The 26207-nt window shown below is 42.0% G+C and overlaps 1 long non-coding RNA gene across 1 annotated transcript in view; it reads right to left on the reverse strand.

The window, feature by feature from the left end:
* The window catches only part of LOC124798720, an 82260-nt gene extending 61370 nt beyond the window's left edge, over positions 1 to 20890 (reverse strand). The window contains exon 1 of the long non-coding RNA XR_007016975.1: positions 20792 to 20890. This is a non-coding gene — a long non-coding RNA (uncharacterized LOC124798720). The remainder of the gene's footprint in view (positions 1 to 20791) is intronic.
* Positions 20891 to 26207: the final 5317 nt, after the last annotated feature.

A 26207-nucleotide genomic window follows, 5' to 3' on the forward strand; every position in this document is an offset into this window, starting at 1 on the left:
TAATATCGCTTTGCAGCGTTACGCCCAGGTATTTAAACCACTTGACGTGACACTTCCAGTATTGTACCCTAACAATACAGGTTTGACCTTCCTCCTCATCCGCATTAACTTACATTTTTCCACATTCAGGGGTAGCAGCCATTCACCGCACCAAATGAAAATTTTGTGTCTTCCTACAGTCACTCAATTTCGACACTTTACCGTACACCACAGTGTCATCAGGAAACAACCGCAGAGCCGGCCGCGGTGGTCTTGCGGTTCTAGGCGCTGCAGTCCGGAACCGCGGGACTGCTACGGTCGCAGGTTCGAATCCTGCCTCGGGCATGGATGTGTGTGATGCCCTTAGGTTAGTTAGGTTTAATTAGTTCTAAGTTCTGGGGGACTGATGACCTCAGAAGTTTAGTCCCATAGTGCTCAGAGCCAAACAACCGCAGATTGCAGTCCACCCTGTCTACCAAATCATTTATGTATATAGAGAACAACAACGGTCCTATTAACTTCCCTGAGGCACACCTGATGTCACCCCTGTCTCCGATGAACATTCACCGTCGAGGACAACATACTGGGTTCTATTACTTAAGAAGTCTTTGAGCCAGTCACACATCTGGGAGCCTATTCCTTATACATGTACCTTCGTGTGCAGTGGGGAACCGTGTCAGATGCTTTTCGGAAATCTAGAAATATGGGACCTGCCTGTTGCCCTCTACCCATAGTTTGCACTGTATCCAGAAAGTATGGATCAGATAGTGTATGCTGGGACAAAAGTGACTCGACTACATCGGTTTCACCGAGTTAAAGACTACCTCGACAGTTGTGCTGTTAAAACACTTCGGCTTTACTTATTAGTTGAATAAGTCTTTTGAGATCATTGTCTGTGCTACTTGCGATAAAGAAGCAGTGATTTCAGATTAATAATTACTGTATATACTTTTCCCATTTTCGGGCTCTGTCTGTTCAGCAGGTCTCCGTCCCACAAGCTTCTGATCGTTGTTGCCTAATGAACATTTTCCTTCAATATGCTTGGTAGGCGTCATCTGTATGTTCTACCTTCTAGAGTCCGTTTCTAAACTCATTTTGGCCACACCCTTTCAAGATGGCCAAACCCAAGTAACTGTTCTTTTGTTTGCATTGATTATCGGCTTTATGGCTACTATATTATCTCTTATTATATTAGCAGAATGGGTGTGATACTATCACGGCACAACAAAGGCGAATATGTTTTTTTGGAAGAGTTAGGGATGTAAAAGCTTTTTGACTTAACTGCCAGCTTCAAAGATATTTAAATCGAAACAGCTTTCATTTTCCGCATTTTTACTCGTTTTAATTAATACCAGTGTCATGTACTGCAATGCTTCGAGTCGAGGAAAGTAACATGATATATGATGTCACGTGATTTTGGGGGAGAAATGGTCTTTCTGGGGGAAAAATCAATCCTCCCGCACCCCGAAACAAAAAAAAAAAAGTTTTACATGCTTCCCCAGGAAACTGAAATACTGTCAATTTTATCCACCCTGAAAAAAATTTTTGCTATTGCATGTATGCTCCTCGACCATATGATGTATACTTTTACTAAGGCTGGCGAATCTTCCGGATTTTTGTCACAGGGTCAGGAACTTAAGGCTGTATGTTCCAATAGGCAGGTGTGCCAACTCCTTGCAGGTAATAAGGGTTACTGCGCTAAAGAACTCGTAAAAAAACACGAATATGTTACCATGTTAATGATTTAAATGTCTTTGACCCTCCCAGATAAGTGGAGAAGCTTCTCGTACATAGCTACCTCTATTTAGGATACATTCACCTTTTTTGATAGGAGCGGTTTTCATTTTGGTCCCAACTTTTACTACACCATAATTCTGACATTAGACCCCCATAGCTTTGAAATCGATGTAGATTTTTGTCGACTTGGGCGAAGATTGTTTCGGTATAGGATTTCCTATTAGCTTTCGAACAATGTTGCTTATTTCGAGGAAACCAATAAAGCTTTCACGAAACAACAGGACAGCCATTAATCACATGAATTTGTCTACCTTACTGCAACATTTAAACCGATTCGCTAACGTATGAAATATAGAAATTGCGTGCTTCAAAAATCTCTCAAAAACGTGTTTTTTACACATGAAATCCAAACGAAGCAAGATTTGCCATACGGTTAAATATTACTTTAAGACCAAAGACCGATACACCGGTGAACAAATTTGTACCATCAGTCTCGTTGTAGTCCGAAGATATTTACTGGTGATTCTTTTTGCACGTAAAATCCATACGAGGGTCGGCGTTTTTGACGTAGAATCCGAAGGTGCACATACAAATAGTGGCATCAGCTGAGCCTTAATTTCAGCCCAACCAGAATCTTTCGCAAAGGGAATTAATCGAGTCGCAGTATGTGCCTTGACCGCAGCTCCGGTTCGTCGTCCAAACCTTGCTTAACATACTAAAAGACAGCTATAGTACGATAGATGTTAGAATGGCTGTACAAACAGCCTCTAGACTGGACGAAACTGAAAACTTTTTAACCCATGTTTCTAGCTTAGACAGAAACCGCAAATGTGCGAGCGGTGAAGTACACGATTGAGTCTCTAACTGAAAAAAATTATGCTCCAACAGTTATGAATGTGTGCTCTCACAGACAGTTGAGTTACGTTATTGCTTTTTTCTTTCGATCTATTTTTTATGTCAACTTTGGTGCTGCTGGCTGACAGCGATTTTCCGATGTATATGAAATTGTTATATTTCTCAATTTTAGTCTGTTTGATGCCTAAATCTCCAACACTTCATTCACCTACTGTTAGACATTCTTTTTTACATGTTGCCATTTCTCATCGTCCGAATTCTTCCATCATCTTTCGTAGCAGGTACAGGGTGACAATTATTGAACTGTATGAAATAAAATCGTCGTAATTTCTGAACGGTTTGCGTTAGGACGTTCAAACCGCACGGTTGGCCACGGAGCATGATCAGTATTAGTATCCGTATGCGCACGCGCTTTGTTGTTGTCGGCCACTTTGATTTGGATGAGTTCGTCAATAAGCAAAATTGACACATTTGGGGGACTGAATATCCGCATTTTGAGATCGAGAAGTCTCTTCACCCTCAACAGGTGCAGTGTCCAGTCACGGAATAATCGGTGCGATATTCGTTGATGGCACGGTGACTACAAACGGTGCATGAAGGTTTTGGAAGATAATCTCATACCCATTATCCAAAATGACCCTGATTTCGAGAAGATGTGGTTGATGCAGGACGGAGCTTGACCGCGTCGAAGCAGGAGAGTGATGTCCTGGAGGAGCAATTTGGGGACAGCATTCTGGCCCTGGGATACCCAGAGGCCGCTGGCATGGGCCTGGATTGACCACCATCTTCTCCGGATCTGGTGGGGTTGTATTAAAGACAAGGTGTACAGCAACAACCCCAAAACCATTGCTCAGCTGAAAACAGCCGTTCAGGGCGTCATCGACAGCATCAATGTTCCGACACTTCAGCGGGTCATGCTGAATTCCGCTATTCGTCTACGCCACATCATCGCCAATGATACCACGCGTATCGAACATGTCATAACCTGAATCAGAATATCTGTACTGACGTTTGCATGTTGAATAAAGTGTGTACACTCCGTAGTTTGTAACTAATTTACGTTTCCTTTTTTTCATATAGGTAAGTAACTGTCACCCAGGAAGATACTCCTCATTTCCAGCTACATTAATCCGATCATTAGCGAAGAGAAGGCTATAGATTACAGAGTTTATCTTCAGTGGATGTTCCTACTCCGCAGAACATTATCCTCCATCTCTTGAGATTGGGATGATACGTCATTCTTGTCAAAGTTCGCAGTACTTTGGAGACGTGTAATTGTTGGAATGACATTCTTCTTTTTCAGAAATTTCCACCCCTTGGAATTTGTCGCTCTAGCTGTGCGCCTCTGTTGCATATGCCTAGAATCGGGTATGCTGAATCCCTGTAGTCGTTATCTAGGACAAGCAGCAATCGCATGGTAATCTATGCGAAAATGGGGAAGAGGTACCTGGAAATGAATGTGCAGGTGTGTAAGTGGCACAGCGCCAGATGGCTGCCCTAATGAGCGCCATACGTAAACGGTCAGCACTGGCAGTGCAAAGCGCCGGTTTCTTTGAACAGTTCCGCGTCGCAGCGGCGGCAGTCTCCACTTGTGTAAAGCGCCTCTAGGTCGACCTCTTCTCCGTGACCTCCGCTACCTGCTGCAGCGAGGCTGCGGCCACAGCGGCGTCGTATCGCCAGTCGACACAAATCTCTCCAGATACAATTGCTCGTTTACGCACGACTTTACACTGATAGCTACGATGCTCTCAAAATGAAACAAGTTAGTAGCTCGAATAATTTTCTGGAGTAGGTGTCTATTGGTACATACGATTACTTCCTTCAAGAACCTTACTTCCTGGAGGACTGCAGTTTCAATATGCTTGTGCCCTATCCCCTACGGTACTTAATCTGCGCTATAATGGAAATCTAAGAGAAATTTGGGAAGGGAACTAAATTTCAGGAGAAACTAATAAAAATTTCCATGCCAGCTGATGTTACTGTATTTCTATCAGAGACTGCAAAAGATATGGAAGATGAGAAGGTAGGAGTGAATAGTGTTTTGAAAAGTGTTATAAGATGAGTATAAACGAAAGTAGACCACGGATTATGTAATATAGTCAAATCATACACGGCCATGCCGAGAGAGTCAGATTATGAAACGAGACATTAAACATGGACGTAACTGAGAAGTAGAAAGGGCTTAAATGCAGAGCAAAAATTGCAAGGAAAGCATTTATGAGAAACAGAAATTTGCTAACGTTGACAGTAAATTTAAGCTTTACCAATTATCTGGAGTTTTTTGTGGGGGTACCAATTATCTGGAGTTTTTTGTGGGGGGGGGGGGGAGGGGGAGGGGGCGAGCATTGCCTCAAAAGGAAGTGAAACGTGAGAGGTAACTAGTTCAGACAGAAAGATAACATACGGTATTTTCTTTCAACTGGAACAAGGTTACCTGAAAATTATTTTATTTGCTTCATAGGCCATAATTGTTACATTGACTCACAACGAGCTTGTTTCGGCGGCACTGCCATTTTCAAGTTTTCCCGCTTTTACGTTACAATCTTTAGTACACGTACCTTACCTCAATACATTTTCTATGTAGTATTACATTATGCTGTACTTACCGTCTAGGTGAAACGACCTCTATGATGCATACTGGTGCCAGTTTTCTGTCTGGCAATATGTCGTTACTATAAATCACGCAGTTGTTTTTGTATTCGACTTACAGTAACTTTATATAGCACTTTCTGATAGTTTTCACTGCAGTGATGTTTTGTGTTTACGGAGGATATTATATCACGGAAGTTCAGGGGTGTTGCTTGAGTTTCAGAAGTTGTAAATTTGTAGTTATGTGAAACTTAATGGTACCTATTGTTTTATTTTCCCTGTAGGTTCATTTTCATCCTTTTCTGTTATTTCAATAAACTTTTCTAAGTGTCTTTATGTTTCAGATCTGTTTGTTCGTTAACGATGTCGTTCAGATATTTTTTAGAATGTGTGTAAATTTCGGATTGTTCTAAAATGTTCATAGTGTGACCATTAGGTATTTTACGAAGAATTTTTAAAGCATTTTCGATTTACTTAACACTATGTAAAATCACTAAACGTCTAATAAAAAAGTACTACGCGATTTATAATGACGACATATTACCAGACAGAAAACTTGTTCAAGAATGCGTTATGGAGTTCATTCCATATAGACGTAAATACAGTACTATGTAATATTACATTGAAGAACCATGGAAGTAAGTATGTGTGCTACATCAGTTATAACATCTCAACAGGAACGCTTGCGAATGGCAGAGCAGCCGAAGTGATCTCGTTGTAAATAAAGATAATCTTCACGAGTTAAATGAAACAATTATCAGAAGACACCTTCTTTGTGACAATTATTTCATTATATTTAACTTAAGCCATTAGAATGCACACTGAAGGAAATTTATATTCCAGTCTGTCGAAAGGTGGTGAGATTAACAAGTGGCGCACTGAGTGGCGAAGAATGGAGGCTGGTGAAGGAGGAACAGGGGATTTAATGGCGGAGCAAGTGAGCGATCTGTTGTTCGAGGGGACAGAGAGAGCAGAATTAGCTTATTTGTCTAGCGGTGACAGGTTTCAGTGCGGCCTCCAATGATCACCGGAAGCCATGATAAACAACGCGGCTGTTTACGATACGTCACTGTTAGTGGGAATTCGTTACGGTATATGACATTAGATTCACTTTCGATTCACTAGAAATGTTTTATTAAATAAGTTGCATCTTATGAGCTGTGATCGATAAATTGCACTAGTGTGGTTTTATTGTCCTCTTATTAGTCATTAGTAGTATATGATGATACAGATAGTTATGGGGTTGACCTCCAGTAAGTGGTATAAGTATTACTAGTATATGACAGCATGTAATAAATCGTTTTATGTGTAGTCTGAACTCGTCAGTATACAGCTACATTATTTTATTCCAGTTGTTTCGAGGGCATTGCATTGGTATTATACCGTGATTATCCGTGCATAACATGAAATATTGACCTCCGTTTAGCACATTACTTTTTCAAGATTATATGCCGTATATACTTTGCTCACTAGTTTAAGTTAATATGGTGTGCACTGTTCTCTTACTTTATTCCTTACTTTATCTGTAACTACATGTAACTTCCTGTACTGGTTGGTATTGTTATTGTTATGTTATTACTTATTAGCACTGTATACCACTGTATAAGACTTGCACCACGCCACTTATTTGGTAATCTATTTCATACTGGTACCATTGTAGACTGTGCAGGGGGCCTGAAGATAGCGTAGTAAAACGCTGAAACTGGTTGCCAAATAAAATAAGGTAGGAAATTTGACGGCTGAAAGGTGTTTAATTTGAAATCTTCTATGTACGAGATGGTTCGTGGTATCGACTCTCAGCATGATTCGGGTTTTGAAATCTGAAATGCTTTACTAGCTACAGATTCATTGAATTATTTGGCCTATAAGTAAAACCACCGAGAAAACGGCGAGGACCGAGAGAAAGAGAGAAACGTCCGCTACCTGTAATAGAAGAGAACGGGCATTTGCACCTGGCTCCAGAACGATTCTGCTGCCGCCGACGTACGTTTCGCGTAGCGACCGCAAGGACAAGAGATACTAGGGCTCATGCCGAGGCATATACACGGTCGTTTTCCCTTCACTCCCTTTGCTGGTGGAACAAGAAAGGAAATGACTAATAATGGCACACGGTGTCCTCCGCCATGCATCATACGGTGGCTTGCAGAGTGTGTATGTAGATGTATATGTCAATGTAGAGGATTCTACACAACATGAAACCGGGAGTGTTTTTTCCTTGCAAACCTGCTACTGTACATTTTCGCCTCTGTTATAGTGGAGGGGCAGTAGGTTGCTTGAACCTTTTGTGTTCCATCCGGCGTTTCCAGTTTGAACCCCTGCAACAAAACTAAATACACTTTGTAATGGGTGGCGACTTTTGATTAAACAGCTATTTAATGAACCATGAAAAATAGTTGATTTAAAATAATCACCTAGTTACTGTTTCCGACAAATCACTTCGTTGATGCTCTTTGGTTTGTCAGGTGGTGCGATTATCACAAATACAAAAAAAAAAAATAAAAAAAATGGCTCTGAGCACTATGGGACTTAACTACTTAGGTCATCAGTCCCTTAGAACTTAGAACTACTTAAACCTAACTAACCTAAGGACATCACACACATCCATGCCCGAGGCAGGATTCGAACCTGCGACCGTAGCGGTCACGCGGTTCCAAACTGAAGCGCTTAGAACCGCACGGCCACACAGGCCGGCTATCACAAATACACATGTATATAAAACCTTAATAGCTTAACAACTGAACCAAAAATCTGAGTACTTCAAAATGTCCCGTTATTGTACTGGCGCTTCGCTAGTAAAGAACGGCAGGGCTAAAGAACTGCATGTCTTTACCTAAATGGGGAGACTTGTGTCCTTTGCTAGTGTGCCATTTACGCCCTGTGCCAGTCACCTTCTGAACCGTCAGACGTACTGCTTCTTGCATCACGCACACAACGAGTGATGCGTGGGTCTACTTATTTGTTTTGAGTAGGCTGTCTAAACATTTGACATGTTCCGTCACGCATAGTCGTGTCACGGAGCCAAACTGGTTTGGGAGACCAGAAAATCGGTCCACCTGCACTCTGGAATCCACCGGGATTTCAGAGGCTCATAGGGAAGTACCTGCGTTCCGAATTAGCCGAACGCATACTTCCAGGGGCGCTCTTTTAATAACAGATTATCGCTCCCAAAGACTGCAGTCGGCCAGCGCGTCGTGGTGTGCCGCCCTGACCAGCAGAAGGGTAAAGCATTCGCTGCTACTGCCTAGGTCTCCAATATATGCTTCTCTGCACCCAGTTCTTTGGAACCATACTTTTCTTTATGGAATAGTAGAGTATAGATGCTTGATATTAGCGTAGTTTTTGGTAGATACCACGAATTAACATGTATGGGGGTCAGGTAAAGCAATTAGTTCTGGTTAGAGTCATGTGTTGTTCCCCAGCTGATCACTTTGTTAACCATAGAGCCCATATTATTGAACGCGTTTGGCAAAAAAGAATGTTTGTGTGGTGTTTTCTTTAGCCATCTATTGTCATGTGATGTTAAGAATGAATAAATGAGTTGTTATTTAGATCACAACTCCGACCAGCGATCTGATTAAGATTACCTTCGCCATTTTATTAAAGCCTTGATTATAATCGATAGAGCAGAACCTTGCAAAGTAAAGCTCTAAATTTTTTACGTGAAAACTCTTAAAAATTTTCTGGTACAATAAACGTTGCTAACATTCTACAACTTTATCGTTTATGTCTTCGTATCTGCAGCGCTCTGCTAGAGGGCTCCGAATTGTAGCATGTAATATGGCGGAGTGTACCGCGACTATGCCGGTGCATGAGAAGCAGCTTGCTGTAATCGAGTTTAGAATTCGAAGAGTTCGTCCACACATGGACCACTGTCTCTTTCAGCAGTACAATGGTGCCACATCTGTAAAAATCGGACGCCTTTAGTGCACTGATTTTCAGCTGTTTTCAAAATTTTAAGAACACCTTCGAGGACTGCATTTTGATAGTGATGAAGCGGTGCAAGCTGAGGTTAGGTCGCGTCTCCATTAACGGAGGTAAATATTCTACAGAGATGGTATCGAAAAACGTGTCTCTCATTGGAAGAAATGTGTTCGTAGCATGGTGACTACTTTGAGAAATCAATATATAGACGTGAAGAACAAACATGTAGACTGTTAATAATGTTTGTTTGATTCAAAAAGATTTAAGAGTTTTCTCATTAAAAATTCCGGAGGCGTTCCTTTTCAGCACGCCCTCGTCTTTTTAAAATTATAAAAAATTTTCATTTTGTTTGATACGATACTGGGTGAGTTTTGTCTGTGACTCAGCTACAGATCCCAAGTGAATCAATATCCACCTCAGACTTTAAAAACTGGTACCAAATACCATTTCAATAACGTACTATTTAACATAATCTACACTTAACAAGTTAATTAAAATAGGCTGATAAACAGATGAACCGATTTTGGACATCATAGAAACACGATCAGGTGGGGTAGACAATGTGTTTTTGGAAAAACTAACCTTTAATAAGGAGAGAACACAGGTATCTGGAAACATATGGTTTGAGGTAGTTCTGAATTTTGCTGGAAAATGGAAGCAGCCTCGTGATCGAACATAGGAACACAAATTTTCAGAATGAAGCGTAGTGGAGTGAATATCAGAATTCATTTCATATTCCAGATACACAAATTTTCAGAATGAAGCTTAGTGGAGTGAATATGAAAATTTATTTTAGATACCAGAACGTTAGTTGACTTAAATGACTCCAACAGTATAAGGATGATTGAGGCATGTTGATACTCAGAGGCTATAATAATGAAGAGAGATGAATTTTTACACATGTTCAGAGCTAATAAGAGTTTCCTAGAGAACCCGATACCGCAAAATGAACGGATTCTGTACAGCGTGTCCCTGGAGGGATAGTCAGTATTCAAGGATACGACAGGACCGATCATTCGAAGCCAAATGCCTAGGAAATATAGACAGTAAAATATCTGCCAGGAGCTATTAGCAGTTCTTGATTTTCGATACTGGGAAACCAATCTCTTCTGCAGCCAACTCTTTGCTTTTCGTATTACGACCCAAAACAGTAAAAAAATTTCTAGGAGACATGGCCTCTAAAATGCATGCCTTAAGAAATATGAGGACTTGTTCATTGGAAGAGTTGTACTTCAAAGCAACGAAGATGACATGTGCTCATAGCTCTTAAGGTATGAAACTCAGAGCCCATGTTTACTGATATTTTTGTTTTGATGTGTGCTACCACCGTTCAAAATACGGTAAGCAAGAAGCTTGTAGTACAAGAGATTCGTTTCACACTATAGAAAGTGAAGTATGCTCATAGGTCTTAAGGTATGCGTTTTAGAACCTATATTTACTAGACTTTTGCTTCGAGTGATCGTTCGTGTCATACACCGGAATGTTGACCATTGGTCCTGAGACACCCTATATAACAAATGCGAAAAAGAAGAAACATCATTAAGCAAATTTTCCAGTAAATACCCAATATGCGAATGATGTAATAATAACCTCTAGTACTAAGTGAGTATGGTTGCCAACACTCAGACCCCAAGAACTCCATGATAAAATAAATATAATAAAAAAGAAAGTAATAAATATTAAAACATAAAACATTTACCGTGTGTGTACAATTCATTCGACTGATCTTCAATGATATCATACAGTACAGTCGAAGAAGGCTCTTCCTGTCATGATGTTTGGAATGCAAAGAAATCTGTGTCACGTTCTCTCTCAAGTGGGCGACTAGGTTCAAAGAGAAAAATAAACACATGGTCACATAGGCGCCAGTTACTTGTTATGCAAGAAACAGCTGTGAAGTATACCTCGCCCGTGTGTCCATGACACCTCTTGCGTAACCGAGAAACCCGCTGCTGTAACGGTTACAGTTTCCTCGAGAGTTTTCCCAGAGGGCCACTTTTCTGCACTCACGAACTGTGTTCGCTGCCTTTACGGTATTTCTAAAAAGAAGCGTATGAGAAATGTGATGCATGAGTTTGTTCCATGGTTTCATATCCTATGTAATTAAACCAATCAGGGGGGACTATAACAAGGATACGATACACCGGCTATATTGTTGTAATCTGTGTAAAATATGAAGAATTACAGGACACTTTTAATTCAAATAATACTTTTTGAGCATAAAGTGTCAATGGAGAGACAAGCAAAGAAAAATACGTAGCAAAAGTGAGTTTAACGGCAAACTTAAAACTCACGAGAGCCAATTTTCTGTACTCGTTGACTATGTTCGTTTCTTTCGCGGTGTTAATAAAAAGAAGACTATGAGAAATCTGATCCGTGAATTTGTTCCATAGTTACATATCCTTTGCAGTTAAATAAATCAGGGGGAAATATATCAATGATAAGGTACTCCCGCTGTATTGCCATAGTGTGTGTGAGTTAGGAAGAACTACAAAATACTTTTAATATATCGAACAGTTTTTGAACACAGAATATGAATGAAGAGAAAACTGAAGAGAGATGCGAAGCAAAAGTGAGATTAACGACAAACTTAACATCAAAAGACAGGACTATGTAGTGCACAAAGTGACGGCATTCTGCTATCTTGAAAGGAAAAAAACTGACGATCGAAGAAATGAGCACATAAGAAGCAAAGTAGGCAATGCGCACAGTATATGGGTGCACACAAGAACTGCCACATTTTATGCTTCCACTTTTACTACAGGTTTTCGATGAGATTAAGTTTTAGATCACTTTATGTAAACCATTGAATTTCTGGCATGCATCCGCATTTCGGCCCCATAGCGTCCCACCATCCTCAGAGTGAGTCCGAAAGTCAGCTTACTACATGTAGGGGAGCGTACTTCGCCTAGGACTATTATTTCGCCCATGTCATGTCCTTTTTCCTGGATGATACGTGTAAAGAACAACTAGCGACAAAGAGCCGCATGAGTTCTAATGTCTCCCATTTTCTCGTCACGGACATTTCTCGAGACGTGTATGGTAGAAAGTAAAGCGTTACACGGCCTTTTCGTGGAACGTCTGCACTCGGAATATCAACATTAAATCTGTTCGTGATGCATAATGCCTCTCCCGCAGCGTCTACCAACAGAGTGTCTTAAGGACTTCACGAAGTTCCGCCCTTACTAAACAATGTTTGACGAAGTATATCGCTCTCCGAAGCAGCTCATCATGTCTATTGATCCAACTCGGTATGGGTCCCCAGCAGGTGAGCTGTTCTCAAAGCTGGGATTCACAAATCTCATGTATACTACTTCTTTTCTGGATAAGCTACATTTCATTTTGACTCTTCCTTTGAATTTCAGGCTGGCATCTGATTTTCCTATAAATAGTTTTAGGAAGTCATTCTGCTTCAGTTCGTTCCGGACGCATGCTTACAGTATTGTAGGGTTGTTACTGTTTCCATTGATTTATCAACAATAGCGAAACCGAATGGTCATGGACCCCATCGACTATTTATACGCAGCACGTTATATTTATTGGAGTTGAGCGTCAACAGACAATTGCTGCACCGGTCTCGGATTCTCACAGGTCTTCCTGCTTCTGGCTATGGTCTTATAGTGCTCCAATATTTTTATAGACAATTGTATCGGCCACGTCCATTGGACGCATTGACTCCGAGCGCAATTTTCAAATCAGGTATTCATTTAAGGGCGGTAGAACGTCAAACAGGCCGACTTGGAGCAGGAGAGGCACCACAGGACATTTTAATTTCCGCTGTCTATACTTTTACAAATAAATTCCTAAGACTTTGTCAGCATGACCAGGAAGGATTCAGAATTTACACTCGTAGCAGTGGAAGATCAAAAACATAACAATTTTTTTCTTACATGTGAAATTTCATCATTTTTTCACTTGGTGTTGGCTGCATTTGTTGCTATAGATACACTTTTATTCATAAATAAGAGAAATTCTTCAATGAATTTTGCACGGCATACAAACCATATGTACAGGTGTGCGAAACTCTAGAATTTATCTAGAATCTATTAAAAACTGTTGTCGAAATTGAGATAATTAACTATAAAATTTGAGTTGTTATAAACATGAAGTTTAAAATATAACAGTTCATTCATTTTTTCATAAATTAAATAAATTCTGGTGTTTCATACGCCTGTAACTATGGTTTGTATTATGTGTGAAAGTCGTCGAAGAATCTCTCTTACTTATGGAGAAATGTGTACTTATAGTGTGAATCCTGAATCCTTCCTAGTCACGCTGACAATGAATTTATTTGTTAAAGTGTAACCAGTGGAAATTAAAATGTCCTGTGGTGCCTCTCTTGCTTCACATCGGCTCGTTTGACGTCCTATCCCACCTTAAGGATATGCTGTTTGGCATGAGCACTAAAGTGCGCATCATTTATGTTGGCGGCCGAGTTTAGGTTCGTTCTGCGCATATGACGTCAAAAAATACAGTCAGCCAATGAACAGAGAACGACGTTGCCGGATCTCGACTGCAGAGCAGAGCAGGGACCAGTGTCTTCAGTTTTAGAAACGTTCAGTCATAAATAAAGTAATAGAACAAAAGCAATGTCTTGATAGCAGACTTTGTTTTATAGAAAGTTTGGAAAAACCATTCTTTATACCAATTGCTTCATTTTGTATTAATTAATTAAACCAAACAAGCAATAAGACTCCTAATTCAGGCGATAGCAAGGAAAGGTGTTTGTATCAATTTCACGAACCGCTTTTTCGCAATAAAGAACAGCGGTAATTGTTTATTTCCTATTGTACTTCGACAAAGTACGAGTAATTCATAGGCATACCAACAGTGTTTGTCAGAATTTTGCGTGACCTGTTAGAGTCCTTACGGAGAGACATAGCACGACGAGCTGCGCTAGCGTAACGGTTAAGGCGTTGGGTGAGTGAGCGAAAGGTAAGGAGTTCAAACATTGTGCGCTGCTAAGTATTTTCTTTATTTAAAAACAATATCGAAGTGTCTTACTTCACGAATTTTATTCGTTTGAATGCAATTTTTGAAATTTATAGTGCTTTGTCTCTTCATTAACCCTTTCGCTGCTGCAGTCACGTGCTCCCCGCATTCCGTGCTGTGCGCGATTTTGTCATCACTGCACTGCACGCACGCCTGTGCAGACACATGGTGTTCCCACTGCTTTGACACACTTATCATTCGATTTCACAAAAACTATTTGGCCCAAAAATTAGATTTTTACACATCTTCTTGACTGATACCTTCCCCCATAAATGACTTAATATTGTTTCGATGTTCAACCCAGTTATTGTGCAGCATTAAATGTAAAAAACCATTGCACGAAATTTTGAAGAGTTTGCGGAGGTAAAAGTCCATAGCGTATACTTTCCGTATGGTCGATTTTAGTTGCCACAATGTTGAGAATGAAATGTGGACAAGGTACCTAAATTTCATATAAAATTTACCGTATAACAATATCTCATTTAATGTAAGTACCACATAGGTGTCGTATGTAATATTGAGAAATATTCCGTCTTTCGCGATTGTAATAAAAGTTTTATTTACACCGGGCCCGTTTGACTTTATTTTAAAGCACTTTAATCAGTCAAAGGAAGTGGGGGAAGGTATCAGTCAAGAAGATGTGTAAAAATCTAATTTTTGGGCCAAATAGCTTTTGTGGAATCGAATGATAAGTGTGTCAAAGCAGTCGGAAACACCATGTGTCAGCACAGGCGAGCAGTGCAGTGACAAAATCGCGCACAGCGCGGAATGCGGGGAGCACGTCTCTGTGGCAGCGAAAGGGTTAATGCGGCCATGGTGGCTTAACTTCATAAACTGCGCGCTCCCCCCTAAACGTAAGCTTGCGAACTACACTATACTATGGCGCTGCTTCTCTTGGCGCGTGCGTCGTGTGCAACTGGCAACGCAGGAATCTCCCGCGTCTGGGCGGGCACGCGCGAGCCGCCAAGATAAAAGAATTCAACTATAGTTATTTTTAATATGTTTACCGAAGGAAACGAGAGCTTTTTTTCTTTCTTTTATCTATCTTGCTCGGCGACTGTCCGTTTCTTTCAGACACAATTCGGACCCAGTCATCCACCTAACAAAGGAAAGCAGTCTATACGGTCACCCGCAGAGCAGTTGTTAATGCAGTCGTCCACATCCACTCGAGTGCGTGACGATGTGGTTGCACTGTCATGCTCGCCAGCGTGCATCCACAGAAAAACATCACTACTTGGAAATCTGACTGTCGTAAACGCTGAGATTAGGTCACAGCAGTCTACGACTGTTGTTCAAATTATGATTGTGGGAAACAAGAAGAGGATACAAATTACACACCGAGTACAGCCGACCGTAAAGTGGGACAGTTGTTAAGGAAGAGAGATGTAACACAAGGAGAAACAAGTTTTTGTTACTACTCGAGAGTCAGCTGTTTTGACATTCGCGGCAGGTAATTACGGAGCGGGTGTCTGTGTTGAACAGTGCCTATTGTTCTCTCAAGTGCTCTTTTCCTTCGTGACATTTGCTTGTAAACCGCAAAGTGAACCATTGCGATTAGTTTAGAGTTTTTCCAGCACTATTTATGTACTTTCACTATCGTTCTGGTGTTTGAAGTGAGAATGTAGTAACAATTTGTCTGATCTCGGTTCGAACATTCTGTATAAAGGCACAGTACGTTTCTCATAAGGTTTATTATATAGAAGTCAGCGATAACGTCAACTTTGAAGAAATCACTTGTTTCGACAGGGAGCTTTAGACAACACTAACTGGTCATGAAACTCAAACAGAATATATATTCCGTAGTTGTGGTTTCTGAGACCGAGTAAGACAGAGCGTATGAAAATTTTATGGAATCATTAATATTAGATTTAGTTAATTTCTCACACTTATAGAGATTTCAAGCTTTCTTTGGGACGCTTTAGAAAAATGCAGGTGCTTAGCGATTCACAAACCCAAGGCTTAGAAATTGTTTCGTCTTTACCTCTCTCAAATACACTGTGTGTTTAACGATCTCATTTTGTTTTGGCTATCGGAAGGAGAGTTGCTGAAATAGCGGCTGAGAGACAATGTTTTCACAGTCGATTGTTCTCAGTCATTCATAGGTTTTCACTTCGAAATTGTGTGTCAGTCATAAATGTACCATTTTTGCACTCTTTTGCGAAAATTAACCGGAATAATTGTAACTCTGTTCCTGGCACTGGACTTCAGATTCTTCAGCATGAGTTCCTTCACTGAACGTTCATTCTGAAGTAACATAAATGATAACGATTAATTGACAGCAGTTCCGGAAACTGATAAGTTTGCCGTGCTTTTAGAAGCTAGATGTAGCTTCTGACGTAATGTTAAGTGCAACAATAATCTGCTGGCAAATCGCAGTATTCCTCAGCTTTAGCAAAACCTATGTTGAGCTACCATACTTTTATTATTTGGTGATCTGCAGTCGGTAACCAACTGCTGATAAAACCTCCCAGTTTCTTTTACATTGGCTGCTGTTAGAGTGTTCTCTCTGATTAGTGTACACAACGTGGGCATCCAGTTCAGTAGAAGGACTGCCGCTCGAGACATACGATATTCCTAACGTATGTAATTCTGCTGTTCATTGATAATACCGGGAGCATATTCATGGATTAGAACGTCAGAAACAAAATTACGTTTCTGTCAGGGAGCTTAGATGTTTCCTGATGCACTAAGTTATCGCTTAATGATCTTACCTCGACATTTATCTAATTCGGGAACGCTATCATGAAAGTGAATACAGTGTGGCACGCTACCATCTCAGACGAGACAGACGATGATATCTCGGTCATTCAGCTATTTGCCGTTTACTAAGTTCATCGCATTCAACACTTTCTCCCTATAAAAAAAAAGAGTGGTGAGTATTATGATTATTCTACCGGAATGAAATGGAGCGAAAATGCAGTTAGATATGGAAAGTGTTGACAGAGCGTGGGAGAATGTCGAGGTGAACGGCGCACAATACCAAGAGAGAGAGAGGGTCATGCGGTCCGAGAGTAACCGGTTCGTGGCCCGTTTAGCACACACTCGGCAGCTTGTTACTGGGTCAGTGCTAACCAGGCTTACGACAAGGGGTTTCAGCGGAAGTGCAGAGTCCCTTTACTACTTAGACGCAGGTAGTCTACATACAGAGTGCCTTTCTTGAATGGGATCTTTCAGAATCACTACGAACCAAAGAAATATTTCTCCGTTTGCACTACACGTGTTTCCAATATTGTAATCGGCATTCGGGAGACTGTTCTGGGTGTGGTTTCACTGAAATGAGTGGTCCTAATCTGACTGATACAAAGTCTGCAATACATTTTAAAAAATGTGATAGTATTGGTTGAAATCTGGCTAAAGAATTGTGATCATGTGTACAACTGGTATGAATCTAGGAAACTGTAAGCAATCTCTGTGTAATCTGTAATGATTTTCCGTACCACACTTACCAGATTTTAAGATTTATTATCGGGTAAGAGCTACATTACGAAAGCAATGAACGTACGAAACGAACGTCGAAAGTAGGGAATGGTACAGCAGTCAGTTTCAGAAGATATTTATCGCATATCACGTTTTCTGTCACTGTGCAGTTCAGTAAATGTAAGTTAAAACCCGAAAATCACTTTTATATGCACGTAGTTCCGACTGGACCGAGGTTGTAAACTTAACTTTCGACTGGATTATTCATGTCAGAGATTCAGTTGGTCAACTCAGCCTCAGACATGAATGGTCCAGTTGGGAGTATGTGGCACAACTGTTTCCTTTTGGAATCAAATCTTATAAGAATGTGGAAGATCCAAAACCAAAACTGATACGAGGCGATGAAAGTGTGGCATTCAAGAGGTCTTTTTTTAATTAATGGCAATGCGGAAATTTATTTCTGACAGGAAAAAAGGCCAGTAAAAACGTTGGATTACGTTAACATAACATTATGTAAGTCTGGTTAGCTACAAGAAGGTTAACCGAAATAATCTAAATTTTTAACAGTAATTTGTGGGGTAAGTTACGTCTCGGATCAGTTTCAGTGAAACAACGGTAGAGTAACACTAAGATTCTTGGAGATTATGCACACAAATGCAAAAAGTAGTCGCGCTAAACTGTTACATGGCAGCTATTTTTATTGATTGAACTGTTCGGTTAGTTTTGAAAAGAATGTTTCGTATTATACTAATTTTCATGTTTCCATTGACTTCAGATCGTCCAAACTGCTACTGAATTTCAGTTTCCCTTTTCAGCCCACAACTCGTTTGAGTGTGCAGAGTGACTGAGAAAGAATGTAGATTTGGTGGTTTCAGCTTGCGCGGTTCATGAATTTCGCTATATGTTACTATTGTACTGTTCTCAGTTCTTTCTTTTGGATTTCAGTACAAATAGATTTATTAAAATTAAATTCTAATGTAAGAACCTTTTAATAGAGACATTTATACTGAATAATTCTGAAACGAAAAGTTTCGCTATTCGAGAGGTATCTGTGCAGCTTTTCGGAAACTAGATAGCGAAAACTGAATGTTTTTTCAGATGAAAACGTTTTGCTAATGAAATTTTCACGGGTTATGGGCCGAGTAGCAGCGCGTCGGGAATCAAAATTTTAACGAGTTTATTACTCGCCCTTAAACGAAGACGAGAGTGAAACACGTAGAAATGTTTATTCAAGACGAAGTTACTACTTCACCGATAAACGCAGATTTCATCAGTAAAATTCGCAGTCATTGCCGAATGAAAACATTTTGTTATTATGGAAAGAGCGTGAACAAATACACCCATCTCGTGATTGCAATTCCAACGATGGAATTTTTTGTATAAATATTCCAGTTAACTCGTTCTCGTACTGTTTGTTTTATCACATGCTGTGTACGCATGAATTTATTTTCTAACAGTTTTTTGCAGTCAACCGAGTGCAGTATTGTAGTAGGGAGTACAAATAACGTCAACGGGCCTTTAAAGAACATGTTTTCCCTTTAGTCATTTTGACGAGAATTTCTGATCAGAGCACTGAAGCAGAGGGAGGCAGAATGGATGAGATATGACTGTACATTGAAAAGTACCCCGATTCTTTTTCTGTTGATCCTAACAATTTTCTGGTACTTATTGCAGATTCCATACCTGACAATAGATTTTACTTGTCAAGAAAGGGAAGTTGGGCCCGACGTAGACTCCGCGTTGGGGACAATTATGTATATATATTATTTCTAACAGGAGTTTGCTTGTATGAGCACTATGATGTTCCAACCAGCGGTAGCCATGGCTGCTACATGTACAAACATTCAAACCTGCAACGAAAAACAATGCTAATAATTTGAATATCTCTCAAGCAGAGGGTCGGGCAAATAAAAGTGACCCATAGAACAGGGTTCCAGGATGCAAGGAAACACAGCAGGGGAAAGGAGATACAGTACTAACATGACAACAGCAGATGTTGAAAGTGACCACCATTCATCTCTTGGCAGTTTTGGGCCCTGGTCAGAAAGTTGCTGAAGGCGGATCGAAACTGGACTGCTCGAATTGCTGCAGTATTCGTCCGAAATGTTCTGCCGCAGTTCATGAAGACTATGACGGTTGTTGCGATACAACCTCCATCTGAGGGCTTCCCACACAGAGTAATCGCATATTGACAGGTGACCTGAGTGGCCAGCTAGGTCTGCGATCAGACTGACCTCTGATATAACTCTCTCAGGAGTGAAGATTGTACAAATGTGCTCCAAGGCTCGGCCGGCTGTGTGGGCAGTTGCTACATCCTGTTGAAAGTACCTATACGTCTTTTCCTCCTCCGTTAGTGCCACCACAAATTCGTGTTCACTCGTATACCACTCACCCAGGCCACTTTTATTTGCCCCGCCCTGCATAAAACGTGAAATACATGATATTCTTGGATGTGTATGGAAAACCACTCAAGCCAAGGTTCAGAATGCCTGATAGTTATTTCTGCGTGACATTTATAATACTCTGATGAACATGTTGGTGGTCATTTTCTTAAAATGTGGCTTTCCTTGTACAAATAAACAATTAGAGACCCTACGCTCTTTCCCGTAACTGGGAAACGATGTGTCTGTAGTCTTGATCGTAAATATCCGATTTGGCATTGTTCTGAAATAGTATACTGTATTGTAACCGGAGACCTAGAAACGACGGAGAGGCTCCGTCCCCGCCGCAGCCGCTGTGGTCCATAACCCCACGACGACTACCGCAGGCCACTTCACCCCTCCGCCGCCCCACACCGAAACCAGGGCTATTGTGCGGTTGTGCTCCCGGTGGACCCCCCAGGGAACGTCTCACACCAGACGAGTGTAACCATTATGTTTGCGTGGTAGAGTAATGGTGGTGTACGCGTACGTGGAGAACTTGTTTGTGCAGCAATCGCCGACATAGTGTAACTGGGGCGGAATAAGGGGAACCAGCCCGCATTCGCCGAGGCAGACGGAAAACCGCCTAAAAACCATCCACAGACTGGCCAGTTCACCGGACCTCGACACAAATCCGCCGGGCGGATTCGTGCAGGGGACCGACACTCCTTCCTTTCCGGAAAGCCGTGCGTTAGACCGCACGGCCAATCGGGCGGGCATCAGAACCTGAGATGGATATCATTGCAGGTTTTACAAGTCCAACGTCCCAGTGCTGCATCAGGTAACGAGAGACTCGTTACTTCAGTTTTAATGTTTGCGAACAGAGCATTCGGCGCAGCTAAGGCGGTGAATGCCCTCCGTGGTGAGCGGTGGCACCTTACCTGCAGCACCGCGGCGGCAGTAGCGAGGCACAGCGCCAAGACGAAGACGAGCTGCGGGGCCTGCATGCTGCACCGGACTGTGGCGCGGACGGCTGCGGCTGCAGCGGAGCGCGCCAACAAGTAGGCCAGTGGCTGGGGGGGAGCCGCGCTGGAGGGGCAGCCACACTCCGGAGACCGAGCTGCGTAACAAGGCAGGCAGCTGTCTGCCGTCTCCCTCCCACTTAGTACTCGGTTACACTACACATTCTGTAACTTGCTGGGTAAACGAGTCGTCTGTAGGTTAGAGAAGCACGTGCTCTCTGCAGTCCCCCAGGGGTCAGTCTTCGGTGCACTGCTTTTTCTCTGTATCAGTTATGTCATCTTCGTCACATTCTATCTAGCACTTATATGTTGACGACATCGAGTCGTATCTAAGCCCATACATCAGTTCATCGTGTCTAGTACGAACAACGACAATTATGCGTTATAACGACGGGCACAAAATCTGGCTCTTGAACTAAACTCCAAAACTCTGTAAATTCATCTTTTTAGAGATGGTTGCTGTACTCGAATGTTAGGTACAGAATGTTAAATGAAACACCTTGCAGCCGTCTAGTTTCATCATATTTTATTTGGCAACCAGTTTCAGAGTTTACTACACCATCACTAAGTAAATAGAAACATCAAAAAAGAGTAATAGGAGGCAGATTTCAGACTACCTAACAGATCAAAACGAATATGTCTGTTCCGACACTGACAATGTTGAGTGTTCAAGGCAATGCGTTTTAGATAGGTACGTGCCGAGTGAAACTGTGAGGGACGCGAAAAACCCACCGTGGCTCAACAACAAAGTTATGAAATTACTGTGAAAGCAAAAAGAGCTTCACTGCAAATTTAAACGCAGCCAAAACCTCTGAGACAAACAGAAGCTAAACGATGTTAAAGTTAGCGTAAGGAGGGCTATGCCTGAAGCGTTCAGTGAATTCGAAAGTAAAATTCTATGCACCGACTTGACATAAAATCCTAGGAAGTTCTGGTGTTACGCTGAATGAGTAAGTGGATCGAAGCAGCATATCCAGACACACTGGGAAGATAATGACATTGAAACAGAGGATGACACGCGTAAAGCTGAAATAATAAACACCTTTTTCCTAAGCTGCTTCGCAGAGGAAGACCGCACTGCAGTTCCTTCTCTAAATCCTCGCACTAACGAAAAAATTGGCTGACATCGAAATAAGTGTCCAGGGAATAGAAAAGCAACTGAAATCAATCAACAGAGGAAAGTCCACTGGACCAGACTGGATACCAGTTCGATTCTACACAGAGTAGGCGAAAGAACTTGTCCCCCTTCTAACAGCAGTGTACCGCAAGTCTCTCGAGGAACAGAAGGTTCCAAATGAGATGGAAAAGAGCACAGGTAGTTCCAGTTTTCAAGAAGGGTCGTCGAGCAGATGCGCAAAACTATAGGCCTCTATCTCTGACATAGATCTGTTCTTGAATTTAAGAACATGTTTTTTATTCGCGTCTCGTGTCATTTCTGGAAACCCATACTCTACTCTGTAGGAATCAACATGAATTCCGGAAACAGCGATCGTGTGAGACCCAACTCGCTTTATTTGTTCATAAGACCCAGAAAATATTAGATACAGGCTCCCAGGTAGATGCCATTTTCCTTGACTTCCGAAAGGCGTTCGATGCAGTTCCGCACTGTCGCCTGATAAACAAAGTAGGAGTCTACGGAATATCAGACCAGCTGTGTGGCTGGATTGAAGAGTTTTTAGCAAACAGTACACAGCATGTTGTTCTCAATGGAGAGACGTCTACAGACGTTAAAGTAACCTCCGTCGTGCCACAGGGGAGTGTTATGGGACCTTTGCTTTTCACAGTATATGCAAACGACCTAGTAGATAGTGTGGGAAGTTCCATGCGGCTTTTCGCGGATGATGCTGTAGTATACAGAGAAGTTGCAGCATTAGAAAACTGCAGCGAAATGCAGGAAGATCTGCAGCGGATAGGCACTTGGTGCAGGGAGTGGCAACTGACCCTTAACTTAGACAAATGTAATATATTGCGAATACTTAGAAAGAAGAGATCTTTATTGTATGATTATATAATAGCGGAACAAACACTGGTAGCAGTTACTTCTGTAAAATATCTCGGAGTATGCGCACCGAACGATCTGAAGTGGAATGATCATATAAAATCAGTTGTTGCTAAGGCGGGTGCCAGGTAGAGATTCATTGGGAGAGTCCTTAGAAAATGTAGTCCATCAACAAAGAAGGTGGCTCACAAGACACTCGTTCGCACTATACTTGAGTATTGCTCATCAGTGTGGGATCTGTACCAGGTCGGGTTGACAGAGGAGGTAGACAAGATCCAAAGAAGAGTGGTGCGTTTCGTCACAGGATTATTTGGTAAGCGTGATAGCGTTACGGAAATGTTTAGCAAACTCAAGTGTCAGAGTCTGCAAGAGAGGCGCTCTGCATCGCGGTGTAGCTTGCTGTCCAGCTTTCGAGAGGGTGTGTTTCTGGATGAGGTATTGAATACATTGCTTCCCCCTACTTATACCTCCTGAGGAGATCACAAATGTAAAATTAGAGAGATTCGAGCGCGCACGGAGGCTTTCCGGCAGTCGTTCTTCCCACGAACCATACGCCACTGGAATAGGAAAGGCAGGTAATGACAGTGGCACGTAAAGTACCCTCCACCACACACCGTTGGGTGGCTTGCGGAGTATAAATGTAGATGTAGATTTTCAAGCCCCTGACCAACGTGTAGGAAGCCTCTACCTCAGTGATGATGGTTGAAGTATCGATAGAGCAAAAATCTAGTAATACAGTATTGCTGATCCATGTTTTAATCACAACAGAGGTGGAATCTTCCTACACGTCGGTCAGGGACCTGAAGATGGCGTAGTAATACGCTGAAACAGGTCGCCAAATAAAATAAGTTTGGAAACTGGACTGCTGAAAGGTGTTTGGCTCTGAGCGCTATGGGACTTAACATCTATAGTCATCAGTCCCCTAGAACTTAGAACTACTTAAACCTATCTAACCTAAGGACATCACACAACACCCAGTCATCACGAGGCAGAGAAAATCCCTGCCCCCTCCGGGAATCGAATGAAGGGTGTTTCATTTGATATCCTAAGCCCCAAGAAGTCAAAGGTAGATCAGAGGTATTTTTGTGAAACCGTTTGTCCAAAAATACCCAATGCTCCATCAAAAATCAGTGCAGAATATCGGTATAATATTGCATGAGCGTAAGCATAAGAAAGAGAAAACTGGTACAGCATACCGAAAATATCTCTTGCCTTCAGGAAGGAAAATTTTTGAAAATATTCACTGGTGAATCAAACCCTTATGAGAACCTGGTTAACGGAATGTTGGTGCAGCGATTCTCCATGGAGTGAATTCGAAAAATCCTTGGTATATTTTTAGAGATACGTGACACCAAATATCTACTCACAGGCCATTCAGTTTCCATGAATTACGGGCAAGTAGCCCGGAGGCACTGAGCTGGCGCCAGATAGTGAGCCACGTGGTCATTTCCTGAATATAAGGTCACTACCGCTCTTCTCAAATCCCTGTTAGCGCGGTTCTGCCTTTGTGAAACGGACAGTAGCCCTACTGGTAGATGCCATCTCGCGCATGAATGGGTGCAGGTAGTCCATATTAATGTTCACATAGCCAACAGCACTTACCATGTCCTCGATTACTACCGCATGTCCCATGGAAGCCCGAGTGAATGATCCTCATAGTATAATGCTGCCTCCTTTTCCTGCGTCCGTGACACAGCGCATATTTTCGAGCACTCGTGCGCCTGGATCACGGGACGTTCGGATACGAGAACTGAGCTGTTTAAAAAGTTAACAGCATTCAATTCAGTGGACCAGGCAAGGCGTAACCGCTGATTAGCGGTCCAATCTCCTTGATCCCGTGTTCACTTAAGTAGTAACTGATAATGTCGTCGGGTCCGCACGTGAACATTCAGGGATCGTCTGTTACGGAGTTCCAGGTGCAACAATACGCGCTGAACCGTGTGCTTCGAAACACTCACTCCTGCACCAACACTGTATTCTGTCGTCAGATCTGCCGGCCGAAGTGGCCGTGCGGTTAAAGGCGCTGCAGTCTGGAACCGCAAGTCCGCTACGATCGCAGGTTCGAATCCTGCCTCGGGCATGGATGTTTGTGATGTCCTTAGGTTAGTTAGGTTTAACTAGTTCTAAGTTCTAGGGGACTAACGACCTCAGCAGATGAGTCCCATAGTGCTCAGAGCCATTTGAACCATTTTTTTGTCGTCAGAGCTGCCACACATCGCTACCTATCCTGCTTCACAGGACGGCTATGCCTCCATACTCCACGTTTTGTGCTGAGAGAGTGGACGTCCAACACCTTGTCACCTACTAGTCATTTCCATATTCTCCAACCACTTCCCTTACATAATTACGACACTAGCACGCGAATCAATGGCCAGCTTCGTCGTTTCCTAGATGCTCGTTGCCAGGCGCCAGACCATAACACTCTGCCTTCCGTCAAAGTCGTTTACGTCAGTGGATTTCCCCATTTAAGTCCCACGTAGTTGCTAGAATGATTCCCTATCCGTCTCTGCTCTGCTTGCGTACTTCCCTTCGTGCACCACGTGCTAACAACGCTATCAGTTGGAATTCCCTGTCGCGGTCGACGGTGGTCGTCAGTGTACTTGCGTCTCAAATAAAACGAAGTGCAGTCTCTAGTCCGACTAAATCTTGACTAGTGATATTGCTCGACACAACCCAAGTTCGAAAATTGCACACCACTCGACCGAGCCACAAATGCTTACGTACGATATGTGTGTGATAGTAGGTTATTTCATGACGTCAGCTCCGTTCTACATCTGTATCTATGTACTTTGCAAGCCACCTTATGGTGTGTTTAGGAGTGCACTTTGTGCACCACTGTCAGTGGCTGAATACATGAAACTGTAACGAAATGCAGTGCTCTTCTTTGGATTTTCTCTGTTCCCTGCATCAGTTCTGTTTGTTACGAGTTGAAGATTGGAGAGGAATGTCCAAGTATTCGTCCAAGAAGTTTTTTACAGGCTACCTCCTCGGTGGACTGACTAAGTTTCCTGGGGATTTTTCCAATGAATCAATGTGCCTTACCTCCGTTTAGTTTTATGCGGATGTTCCACTTCATATCGTTCTGCGTACATACTCGTAGATGGTTTATGGAATTAACTAACTCCAGTGATTGTTCTGCAGTTGCGTATTTGTAAAGTAATGTATCTTTGTGGATATTTACGAGCAATGCGTTATAGTGACATATCTTGAAGGTCAACTGCCAGTCATTACATCAAGCAACGATCCTCTGCATTTCTTTACAATTTTGTAGCGTTATGGCGTCTCTGTACATAACAGCATCACTCTCGAAGGCCCTAATAGAACTTCTGAGGTTAT

The sequence above is a fragment of the Schistocerca piceifrons genome, chromosome 5 (genome assembly GCF_021461385.2).
Source record: "Schistocerca piceifrons isolate TAMUIC-IGC-003096 chromosome 5, iqSchPice1.1, whole genome shotgun sequence".
NCBI lineage: Eukaryota > Metazoa > Arthropoda > Insecta > Orthoptera > Acrididae > Schistocerca > Schistocerca piceifrons.